At 43.1% G+C, this 12,739-nt stretch overlaps 1 pseudogene; it reads right to left on the bottom strand.

Annotated features, from left to right (window-relative positions):
- Positions 1-12,739, bottom strand: part of LOC112224997 — a 100,925-nt pseudogene that overhangs the window by 8,721 nt on the left and 79,465 nt on the right.

The following is a 12,739-nucleotide window of genomic DNA, read 5'->3' as shown; positions in this document are numbered from 1 at the left end:
TGGAAAGCTGCTGCAGTCATCCCCCTCTTCAAAGGGGGGGACACTCTAGACCCAAACTGCTACAGACCTATACAGTGGGGCAAAAAAGTATTTAGTCAGCCACCAATTGTTCAAGTTGTCCCACTTAAAAAGATTAGAGAGGCCTGTAATTTTCATCATAGGTACACTTCAACTATGACAGACAAAATGAGAAGAAAAAAAACCCAGAAAATCACATTGTAGGATTTTTAATGAATTTATTTGCAAATTATGGTGGAAAATAAGTATTTGGTCAATAACAAAAGTTTCTCAATACTTTGTTATATACCCTTTGTTGGCAACGACAGAGGTCAAACGTTTTCTGTAAGTCTTCACAAGGTTTTCACACACTGTTGCTGGTATTTTGGCCCATTTCTCCATGTAGATCTCCTCTAGAGCAGTGATGTTTTGGGGCTGTTGCTGGGCAACACAGACTTTCAACTCCCTCCAAAGATTTTCTATGGGGTTGAGATCTGGAGACTGGCTAGGCCACTCCAGGACCTTGAAATGCTTCTTACGAAGCCACTCCTTCGTTACCCGGGCGGTGTGTTTGGGATCATTGTCATGCTGAAAGACCCAGCCACGTTTCATCTTCAATGCCCTTGCTGATGGAAGGAGGTTTTCACTCAAAATCTCACAATACATGGCCCCATTCATTCTTTCCTTTACACTGATCAATCGTCCTGGTCTCTTTGCAGAAAAACAGCCCCGAAGCATGATGTTTCCACCCCCATGCTTCACAGTAGGTATGGTGTTCTTTGGATGCAACTCAGCATTCTTTGTCCTCCAAACAAGACAAGTTGAGTTTTTACCAAATGTTATATTTTGGTTTCATCTGACCATATGACATTCTTCCAATCTTCTTCTGGATCATCCAAATGCTCTCTAGCAAACTTCAGACGGGCCTGGACATGTACTGGCTTAAGCAGGGGGACACTACAGGATTTGAGGCCCTGGCGGCGTTGTGTGTTACTGATGGTAGGCTTTGTTACTTTGGTCCCAGCTCTCTGCAGGTCATTCACTAGGTCCCCCCATGTGGTTCTAGGATTTTTGCTCACCGTTGTTGTGATCATTTTGACCCCACAGGGTGAGATCTTGCGTGGAGCCTCAGATCGAGGGAGATTATCAATGGTCTTGTATGTCTTCCATTTCCTAATAATTGCTCCCACAGTTGATTTCTTCAGACGAAGCTGCTTACCTAAAGTAGATTCAGTATTCCCAGCCTGGTGCAGGTCTACAATTTTGTTTCTGGTGTCCTTTGACAGCTCTTTGGTCTTGGCCATAGTGGAGTTTGGTGTGTGACTGTTTGAGGTTGTGGACAGGTGTCTTTTATATTGATAACAAGTTCAAACAGGTACAATTAATACAGGTAACGAGTGGAGGACAGAGGAGCCTCTTAAAGAAGAAGTTACAGGTCTGTGAGAGCCAGAAATCTTGCTTGTTTGTAGGTGACCAAATACTTATTTTCCACCATAATTTACAAATAAATTCATTAAAAATCCTACAATGTGATTTTCTGGATTTATTTCCTCATTTTGTCTGTCATAGTTGAAGTGTACCTATGATGAAAATTACAGGCCTCTCTCATCTTTTTAAGTGGGAGAACTTGCACAATTGGTGGCTGACTAAATACTTTTTTGCCCCACTGTATCTATCCAACCCTGCCTTTCTAAGGTCTTCGAAAGCCAAGTTAACAAACAGATCACTGACCATATCGAATCCCACCGTACCTTCTCCGCTATGCAATCTGGCTTCCGAGCTGGTCATGGGTGCACCTTAGCCACGCTCAAGGTCCTGTGCAGCCGTATTCATCGACCTGGCCAAGGCTTTCGACTCTGTCAATCACCACATTCTTATCGGCAGACTCAACAGCCTTGGTTTCTCAAATGACTGCATCGCCTGGTTCACCAACTACTTCTCTGATAGAGTTCAGTGTGTCAAATCGGAGGGCCTGTTGTCCGGACCTCAGGCAGTCTCTATGGGGGTGCCACAGGGTTCAATTCTCGGGCTGACTCTCTTCTCTGTATACATCAATGATGTCGGTCTTGCTGCTGGTAATTCTCTGATCCACCTCTACGCAGATGACACCATTCTGTATACTTCTGGCCCTTCTTTGGATACTGTGTTAACTAACCTCCAGATGAGCTTCAATGCCATACAACACTCATTCCGTGGCCTCCAACTGCTCTTAAATGCAAGTAAAACTAAATGCATGCTTTTCAACCGATCACTGCCCGCACCTGCCCGCCCGCCCGTCCAGCATCACTACTCTGGACGGTTCTGACCTAGAATATGTGGACAACTACAAATACCTAGGTGTCTGGTTAAAATGTAAACTCTCCTTCCAGACCCACATTCGGCATCTCCAATCCAAAATTAAATCTAGAATCGGCTTCCTATTTCGCAACAATAGCCTCCAACACTCTACTTAACAAATTGGATGAAGTCTAACACCATCCGTTTTGTCACCAAAGCCCCATATACTACCCACCACTGTGACCTGTACGCTCTTGTTGACTGGCCCTCGCTTCATATTCATCGCCAAATCCACTCGCTCCAGGTCATCTACATGTCTTTGCTAGGTAAAACCCCGCCTTATCTCAGTTCACTGGTCACCATAGCAGCACCCACCCGCAGCACGCGCTCCAGCAGGTATATTTCACTGGTCACCCCCAAAGTCAATTCCTACTTTGGCCGCCTTTCCTTCCAGTTCTCTGCTGCCAATGACTGGAAAATCGCTGAAGCTGGAGACTCATATCCCCCTCACTGACTTTAAGCACCAGCTGTCAGAGCACCTCACAGATCATTGAACCTGTACATAGCCCATCTGTAAATAGCCCATCCGACTACCTCATCCCCATACTGTATTTATTCATTTATTTTGCCCCCTTGCACCCCAGTATCTCTACTTGCGCATTAATCTTCCGCACATCTATCACTCCAGTGTTTAATTGCTATATCGTATTACCTTGCCACTATTGCCTATTTTATTGCCTTACCTCACTTGCACACACTGTATGTATCATTTTTTTCCTACTGTATGTTTGTTTATTCCATGTGTAACTCTGTGTTGTTGTATGTGTCAAACTGCTTTGCTTTATCTTGGCCAGGTCGCAGTTGTAAATGGAAACTTCTTCTCAACTAGCCTATCTGGTTAAATAAAGGTGAAATATATATTTTTTAAAGGGCCTCAATCCTAGAAATAACCCTAATTAATTCGCCCCACCCCCCACTACATTACAGAAAGGTAGACATGACTTGAAGTTGGTATCAGACCTCATGATCAAATGCAGTCGGTAAAGGAGTGAACAGCTTTTGAGTGACATTGGCAGAATGGAAACAAAATCCAGGTATGGGAGAGATCAACAGATGCTCCCGATGAACGCAAGCCTACAACCTGACCATGTGAAATGAACTCTTCTCATTGAAAACTTGGTCCCACAGAGAACAAGGCCTTTGTTCCATTCTTCCATACCTATAGCCCTCACATAACCATTACCCACCCGTGGACTGTAATTGAGCCAGCTAACCGCGCTTCCACACAACTCATCGTGGCCTTATAGGGATGCCCTGTGTTGAGGTTCTGCTTACTGTGGCAACATGAAATGGGTTAATTCATCCTCAACATGGGGCTTCATTCTCTCCCTGCAGTTACACAAAAACAAATGTCTTCCATCCTCTGTTGAACGGTCCATTCTTAACAAAGACTTGAAGCTCAGGGCATTGTTAAAGAGTGTCCCCAGGAGGCCATACATTTCATTTCTACTTCCTGCAATTACAGTAAGTGACTTAATTGGGGGTCATAGGGGCTGTTTTGAAGGCTTAAAAAAGTTGAATCTTCCCAAATTATATATACTTGTGACCGGGGAACCGTCATGTCCCGGCATATGAAATTGGAAGTCAATCGATCCAAAAGCATGTTTACCTCAATTGGACACAATGGTCTTGCAGTTCTAGAAACTGTCTGTGTGTCTGCCTTCGTCTGCCTGCCTGCCTGTCTTTCAGCGTCAATGTCCTGTCTGTGGAGGTTGGAGAGGAGGGAGAAGAAGATGAAAAAAGGCGGGGGGGAGGCAAAGAAGGAGGGAGAGAATGGAGGGGGAGAAGGGAGGGCGAGAAGGAGGGAAGAGAGAGAAAGGGACAGGGTGAAGGAGAGAGGGGAGGGGGGTAGAGTCAACACATATACAGAGCTGTATATACAACAGTGTATATAGACATATGACATTTGAAATGTCTTTATTCTTTTGGAACTTCTGTGAGTGTAAAGTTTACTGTTCATTTGTATTGTTTATTTCACTTTTGTTTATTATCTATCTCACTTGCTTTGTCAATGTTAACATTTGTTTCCAATGCCAATAAAGCCCTTAAATTGAATTGAGAGAGATGAGAGGAGGGAGGAGGAGGGGAAGAAGGAGGGCAAGTGAATGGAGGGGGGAGGGAGATAAGGGGGAGATGGTGGGGAGGGGGAGAGAGAAGGTGAAGGAGGGGAGAGAGGGAGAGCGATAGAGGAAGGAGACACTCATTTACATTTTAGTCATTTAGCAGACTTATCCAGAGTGACTTACCGTACTAGGCCGTGCATTCATCTTAAGATAGCTAGGTGGGCCAACCACATATGACAGTCATAGTAAACACATTTTTCCTCAATAAAGTAGCTATCAGCAAAGTCAGAGCTAGTAAGGGGGAAAAAGGTAAAGTGTGAGTATTAGTTAGTGAAAGGCTTATTTAACATAATTTTTAATGCAATGTATTGACATGAGCTTCAATTGGTTGACTCATCTTTTCCCATTGAATGCAATGTATGACATAAGCTTCAATTGGTTGACACTCATCTTTTCCCATTGAATGCAATGTATGACATAAGCGTCAATTGGTTGACACTCATCTTTTCCCATTGAATGCAATGTATTGACATAAGCACCAATTGGTTGATGCTCATCTTTTCCCAATGGCACCACAAAGCTTGCTGGGAGCATGGCCAATTGACGTAAGCTTCAATCGGCTGAAGGTTTTTACAAAAAAATTGTGTGTGGGACATTATTCTGCTAATGACGTTTGAAATGGGTTTGATAAGCACATTTAAATTCCCCTGAAACCGAATCAAAGCACTCAATTAAGAATAATGAATCCTGACGGCCTTGAACAAAGTGTCATAATGTAATCATACTGCAGAATATTGCAACTACAGTACATAGCAGCATGCTGTAAGGAAGTCTGTGTGTAGCTGGTGTATAGGAGTCAGGCACAGGACAGCAGATATGAGTAAATAAATGTATATTACTCCACATATAATAAATGTAATACAAAAACAGAGCCCACAATAACAGACCTTCCTACATAGAAACAATTACTCACAAAAAACATGGGGGAACAGAGGGTTAAATAATGAACAGGTAATTGGGGGATTGAAACCAGGTGTGTAAGACAAAGACAAAACAAATGGAAAATGAAAAGTGGATCGGCGATGGCTAGAACGCCGGTGACGTCGACTGACGAACGCCGCCTGAACAAGGAGAGGGGCCGTCTTCGGCGGAAGTCGTGACACATGCACTGTTTTTCACTGGAACAAAACATGTTAAGAAAAACAACGTAGTTGTGCTCTAGATAGCTAGTTAGCTTGGTAGCTGACATGCAATCTTGATAGTTGACATTCATTTTCTAATCAAGATTCCAACCAAGTTCTGTTCAGTAAGACATTGCCCTTTCCTTTAAAACAAAGAAACGAAGGACATCATGAATGTTTATGGCAAAGGAATGATTCATTATAGCATTAGATGCCTGAATGGAGGATATTTATGTTTGGGGTCTGAGTTGAGATGCTTTCTCTATTCACTTTAGACCCTCCATCCTGAGTGAACAGCTGTAACTTGTATACACCTGGATCCCTGTGTGAGTGTGCAGTCCAGGAGTCAAAAACTCCCAGTTCCAACATCCCCATTTATCCAGCCTGACCCGCAGTGATTAAAGCATATAGCAGATCAGAGAATGGGTCAGGCTTCCCATCTCCGCCTTCATTTGGAAAATTACTGCCATTTGATCCAGGCCAGTCCCAGAGGAAAGCTGTTCCTGCAGATACCTTACAAGGACTGAGGCTGCCAAATGGACTTCAGGCATGAGAGCACTTTGGAACCAGGTAGGTCTGGGAAGAGGTCAGAGAGTGGCTTACACCAGGCCTGTTAAATGATGGTGGGCACCATCTGATGTTTGGTGTGGGGTAGATCAATGGTCAACAGAGAATACAGAAGTGCTGCAATTCATACAACATTGATTTTCCTTATCAGATTTTTCCCCCAGCAGAGTTTGCTGTTCTTTGCAGCATACTTACATATTGTACATGCTTGCATCGACAGATAAAAAGGATGAGAATCATTTTTGAGATAGGTACTTCTGTAACGGCAGATTTCCTCCTCTTCGTCTGAAGAGGAGGTGTAGCAGGGATCGGACCAAAATGCAGCGTGGCAAGTGCCCATATCGTTTATTATAAAACATAAACTGAACATTAAGAACTACAAAACAATAAATGTGACCATGACCGAAAACCAAACCACACACAGTCCCGTGTGGTGACAGACCCGGAAACAAACACCCACAAACCAACAGTGAAACCCAGCCTACCTAAGTATTATTCTCAATCAGAGACAACTAACGACACCTGCCTCTGATTGAGAACCATACTAGGCCGAAACAGAAACCTAAACACAGAAACACAAAACATAGACTGCCCACCCCAACTCACACCCTGACCATACTAAATAAAGACAAAACAAAGGAAAATAAAGGTCAGAACGTGACAACTTCTTTCATTTTCAAAGAGGTTCTGATCTCTACATACCAGTTGTAAATCCCTTGAAAATCAGAATACTCCTCAATAAATTAGCTGCTAAAAGGGATTTTAGCTGAATAAATTAGGAGACGTATCGATTTACTTCCTGTATTACGTGTTGGGATCACCTGACTTCTCCCAGACCATAGTTAACCACTTGGGCTATGTTTATTCAGATGGAGGGAGCCGGATCTGCAAAAGGCATGGATAATAAGGAAAAATCATCAGTGGAGTCCTTTGATGTCTAAATGAGGCATGTGTAGCCCAGACCCCTCTCTTTCCCCTGCAAACCCCCTCACACACACGCACGCAAGCACACACACAGTTTATTGCTAACAGAAAGTCCCTGAATAGACAGCTAGCTCTAGTCAAACTTCAAGGGGAGTTCCAGAGCTTTCCAGGACTCCTGTAATTTATTACCAATGTCTTCATTTGGGACATCGTACTTAAATGGTAACCCATGTGCTTTGAATTATAAAAGGCACACTCGGAAAATCACAGGGTTCTCTAGATTATGCTCCGAAGGGCAGTTCCTGCATCTGTTTTTCACTAATGCAGGCAGAGGATGTTGTTACTTACGACCAATTTTTCACACTGAAATCAATCATTTTCCACTGACGGGAGATTTGGGGCTTGACACCGGAAGAAATTTTCATGTGCCGGGAAAATCACTTGTCAATCATTTGTCAGACTTCTGTATGATGTATCAGTGCAGCCCTCCAGGTTAAGCAGTGAGTGCATGTTGGTATGTTGCACAGGAGAAGTCGCACAGTCATTGAGAAACCATCCTGCAAAGTGATGAACCAAAGTAACTGAAATGCACTGTGTTGGGTAACACACATTCTTATAACCATTTCTAAAAGGACAACAACTTCAACAATCTGGATATCCTAAAAGTTCTGATTACGAAAAAAACGTTCAAAATAACCCAAGCCACAAAGTTTGAATATAATCTTACACCTTGCTATACTACAGGTACGTTGAAACAGATTATCCTGTAGAAATTGTGATGAGTAGTTTGGAAGTACATCCTGTTAACTACTCTCACTGACATTAAGAGGATTATGCTAGGTAGTGGCAGACGGGAGGAGTTCTTTCTTCCTTCCGTTAAATTGAGCCTTCCTATCCACTCCAAATCTCGGCTACGTGCCTGTAATTTGCCTAAAACTGAAGAAATGTGTGAGGCATCCGGTTCAGCCTCTATGATGTGTGGAGACAGACAGATAAATCAAAAGGCTGAGAGACAGTGAGAGGGAGGGAGAACGTTTTGTCTGAGGAACACGGAGAGGGTGGATCATTTGTCTTGCAGATGTATGTTGATATGGCGGTGGTGGTGAGGGTAGGCGCTGGGCTGGGGGAGTGGGGCGTCGTGGTTGCACAGCAAGTGAGAGGACATGTGGTTAGTGGTGTCAAGAGCTGGTGGTAATGGGGTAGTGTAATGGTAGGAAAGTGGGATGGATCAGTGAATGTGGGTTTTAGCACAGCTGGGTAATACCATGGCCTAATACCGGGTTCCCATTGATCACTTAAAGTTGCAGGACAGCTCGGGGTGCCAACCAGATCAATGCACATTGACTAGTACACGCTATATAGTTCAAAGTACATGACCATAACCAATAAGTAATAGGAAACCTCAAAGGAACTGAGCCTTCTTCTTTTCCTTTCCATTTTCTTCCCTACTCTTCAAAAGACCAGGTTAAGAGTCTTCCCAGACGCAGTGGTAATTGGTCTCTGTGTAGAGACTCCTCTTTATCACCGTCTCACTCCTGACATGTATGTTTACCAGCACTATAATCTTCAAAAAGCCTGTTAACATAAGTAGCTCAGCTTTCATAAACCATAAAGTCAGCCTCTGACTGATCCTCGGCACCAGCCTGTTTACCACACTGAGGAGCGTAAACAGCACTCTGATCATATCGCCACGTTACTCGCAGAGCCTTTCGTCTGCGTGACTCGTTTTGAAATATGATTCATATTGTATTCATATTCAGGCCGGTGAGACAGGTAGGGAGAAGTTACGTACTGTAAGTGTTCTGTTTACATGACTGCGCCTCGCTGAACTTTCTCGGTGACAAAATATTGCAAATCAAATGTTGACACTTCAGACATGCGAGGAAAGGGCTGTGACTGTGGAGTGCTTTAATTCTCTCTTCCCTCCTTCCCTCCATAAAAGACAGCACTGCGGCTATCTGGCTAAAGCTGGGGGATAGTCCCTTAGCCCTGTGTTAAACATACACTGAAACAGACATCTTTTAAACTGGGGGTAATCTCCTCCTGTCTTGCTTTCTTTGTTTCGAAGCACAAAGGGGGGTGGATGGCCTGGCCCACACAGCAGAGCTGGGCTCAGTCAAATGACTTACTGGAGAAGGGACTTAGAGTCCATCAAACTCAAGGAGAGGTTCCGGGTTGTGCCAAAGCGGTTTTGGCCAAACGCAAAAGCGGATTTGAATTTCCTGGCCTGATTTTGAACTTTCTCTGTTGGTGTCCTGAAACACTCCAGTTTCACCTCAGAATATAAGCGATCACCAGGGGCGTCAGCAGGATGAGACACAGGAAGAAGCCTGGTCTCCAAACATCTGGCAGGGCCAGGCTTCCATCACTCGCTCAACCTCAGGATAAAAAAAAGGCCTCAGATCTGCAGGGATCAAAGTGTGCCCTGGGTTTCTGAGCCACCGTGGCCTCCCTCAATGTATTCAAATATGGTTTCCTGAAAGCAACTGGAGCCACAAGCAGACCTCAGAACACAAAGGGGCAGGAAAGGGATAATGGACACCTGAAAGTCTGTGTGTTCTCTGCACACAACATAAGTAAAGTATTAGGAAAGCCCATGGCTTATTGAAAAGGAAAAAGTTTTATCACAGCATTTAGCATTTTGCCCAAAAACTATTCCCCTGCTCTTAGGAGAGGGGAGTTTCAAACTTCATTAATGAACCTAGCTATTAATAATGAATATTTTCCCAAACACTGTTCCCAATTCATAATGGCATGACTGCTTAATTATTTTTGCTATAAAGCAGGGAACTACTACTCCTTCCAGCACTTCCCTTTATATTCACATCACATGTCATGAATTCTTAAAAGCAGTCTCTCGTCGGCGGCAGTGATGCTTCAGAGCGGGGGTCACCTGTATCTGGCATTACCGGATTAGCCGCTATCTAACCCAGACCTGCTGTGGCGTGCTGACACTAATCCTGCGCCCGCTGGAGAGCACTGTCTGTGTTATATTATCATGTCTAATCCACATAATCTTCTGGCCGCGCTGCTAAACGGTATTCAACCTCTGTCTCTTACCTCAGACTCCTAATAACATTAATGAAGGGCCGAGCCCCCATTACCCAGACAGGCTAGCGGTGGGCTGGGTGACGGCCGTAATCAGCAACCCCCTGTTCAGCCACCCACTCAGCCTCCCAGGCAGCATGAATTAATGGAATTCAGCGCCTTGGGCAAAAAGCAAACCAAACATATGTTCAACAAATCAGGGTTTGTGTTTTTTCCTGTCACCATTACTATGTGGGTCTATTAGAGACATTGATGGGATCTTTAGTGAAGGGCTCGGCGTGTGGGAGAATGAGGCTTTGAAGTGCTCGGTGCTTCTAAAACCCTCGCGATGAGACATCGTTTATGATGAGCTGACCCAGGTTATTAAAATACCACAGAAATGATTACTCATAATACACCATCCCTTTGTTGTCAACAAAAAAATGGCAGGAAGGATTGGTAGGGATGAAAGGTTGAAAGGGGTTCTGTATTAAAAATGGCACTTTATCCATTAAAGCAGGATTTCTCCTGTCTCCTTTTGTAATTACCTGCACCCGCCAGCTGTGTGCTCGGGCTTACCTTGTTTACACTGTGTGTCTCACAGACTGCCTGTCTCCCTGCAAGGCTTCACTACTGTGTCTTCTATCCCTTTGTCTCTGCTGTCGTCTCTCACTTGTCTATTATGGTTGTCGGAGGCAACCTTTAAAGAAGAGGTATAAACACAGCCTGAAGAATACTGTCAATGGAAACAGACAGACAGACAGACAGACAGACAGACAGACAGACAGACAGACAAAGTAAAAGCAGGCTGCCTATTTATTATTGGTTCATAGTCATGTCTTATTATTGTTTCTTACTCAGTCACTGGATTCAAATTAATTTATTTTGAATTTACTGTTTTGGCAGATGCATTTACTAGAACCCATGAATGTGTTTTGCAATGTTATTCACATGCTAATGCAATCGCATAGGCCCCTCTGTTACCCCTACCTTCCTGCAAATAGCAGCACACTGACTTAATTGTGAGGGTGAAAATAACAGCACACACAGACATCCTCTCATATTTAATTTTATCTTTAAATAAAAGAGCTATAGGAAAGTATTAATCTGCTTAACATTTCTAAGTACATCCTCCAAAGGATTTTGCTTTTTTAATCTTACATATGCTCAGCAGAGTTACTGGCAAAAACTCTACGTTTTCCTCATTTCATCCTTTCAACATCAAATGGTGAGCAGCAAAAATTGGATCAGACTTCAAAGACTGTGATGTGCTCCAAGTCACGGAGTGGCTCTTCTATTTCACATATTGAATTCGAGCAGGATATCAAAGTGGTACCAAAGAACCTCAGGTCTTTACTAAAAAAGGGCTCTTACATCTGTAGAAAGAGAAGCGCAAAGACAAATCACCTCAGGGAACAGCGAGCATTTATTCTCAGCAGTGAATTTCCAGCCTTTTGATTCTTCCGTACCCGTACCACCCTGTCTCTCCTCTGAGATGGAGTTTGGAGCAAGAGAAGTCTTTTGTCTCAAGGACTCGAAAAAACTCTCACGAATAATCTATGTTAAAGGGGCTTTGTAGAAGTACAGTATTATGAATACACAGCTGAAGCTGGAGCCGCATGCTAAAAAATATGAATTTCTCTGATATAAACTTACCTTCTCTCTCTCATCACTGGAAATGTGTCTGCCCTCATATCTACAAAAGGTGAAAAAGATAGTTTAGAGGACTGACCCTTAACCACCTATCACAATAGATTTAATGTGGTACAGTAGATATAATCAAAATTCGAAGACACACTACACAGGAGCAATAGAACAAAGACAGAGAATATTATTCACATTTGGAAGTATGATGCACTAGAAACCTTAGGAGATGGACACAAACATAGACCGTGTGCACTGAGGGATATAAAAGGGGAAAGTAACAGTGTCTAGGTAAGAGCACGCAGATCTTAAAAGGAGAGAATGTGCCAGATCAAGTCAAAATAAATCTATATGGAGCGATTCCAACACTGATTAAACAGAATTGTTAAGTTGAGTTTTGAAGTTTTCTCACCAGGGAATATGATTGTAAACATGGAGAAAAATTCCCAGAAGAAAAACTCAGCCCGGGTATACAACAAGCATAACATTTCAGATGTAAAAATCTAGTAAGAGTCTGGAGAGATGCATTGCCTTGACCGACAAAGTCAACAAAAGTTGAAATGAATAAAGATTTCATCTCCATCAACCCACTGGGTTCACCTCGTCATTTCAACGTGGACATTTGGGTAATATTTGGTTGAGACGTTGATCAATGAGATTTCAACATTTATTCACCCACTCAAAAAGGCAAGACAGAAGTTTGTTGAATTCCCAATGTGTTATCACTATCCTTCGACCTTCTAAAAGCACAACTAAATTCCAATAGAAAAACAATGTGTGATTGTTTTGGTTTATTTTGTCATCTAAATGTGTTATCACTGTGCTTTCAACCATTTAAAAGCACAACAAAGTTGGAATACAATGTCAGATATTTTGCATGTATACAACAACTTAATGTCTTATCACTGTGCTTCATCTAATAGCACAATCAAATAACCTGGATTGCAGGTAACTGCCTGCCTGCTGGTAGCCTGGTGGTTAGTAACTGAGAGGTTGCTG

This window comes from Oncorhynchus tshawytscha, linkage group LG26 (genome assembly GCF_018296145.1).
Source record: "Oncorhynchus tshawytscha isolate Ot180627B linkage group LG26, Otsh_v2.0, whole genome shotgun sequence".
Lineage (NCBI taxonomy): Eukaryota > Metazoa > Chordata > Actinopteri > Salmoniformes > Salmonidae > Oncorhynchus > Oncorhynchus tshawytscha.
Note: the sequence above shows the minus strand (reverse complement) of the source record. Positions and strands in the feature narration are given on the sequence as shown.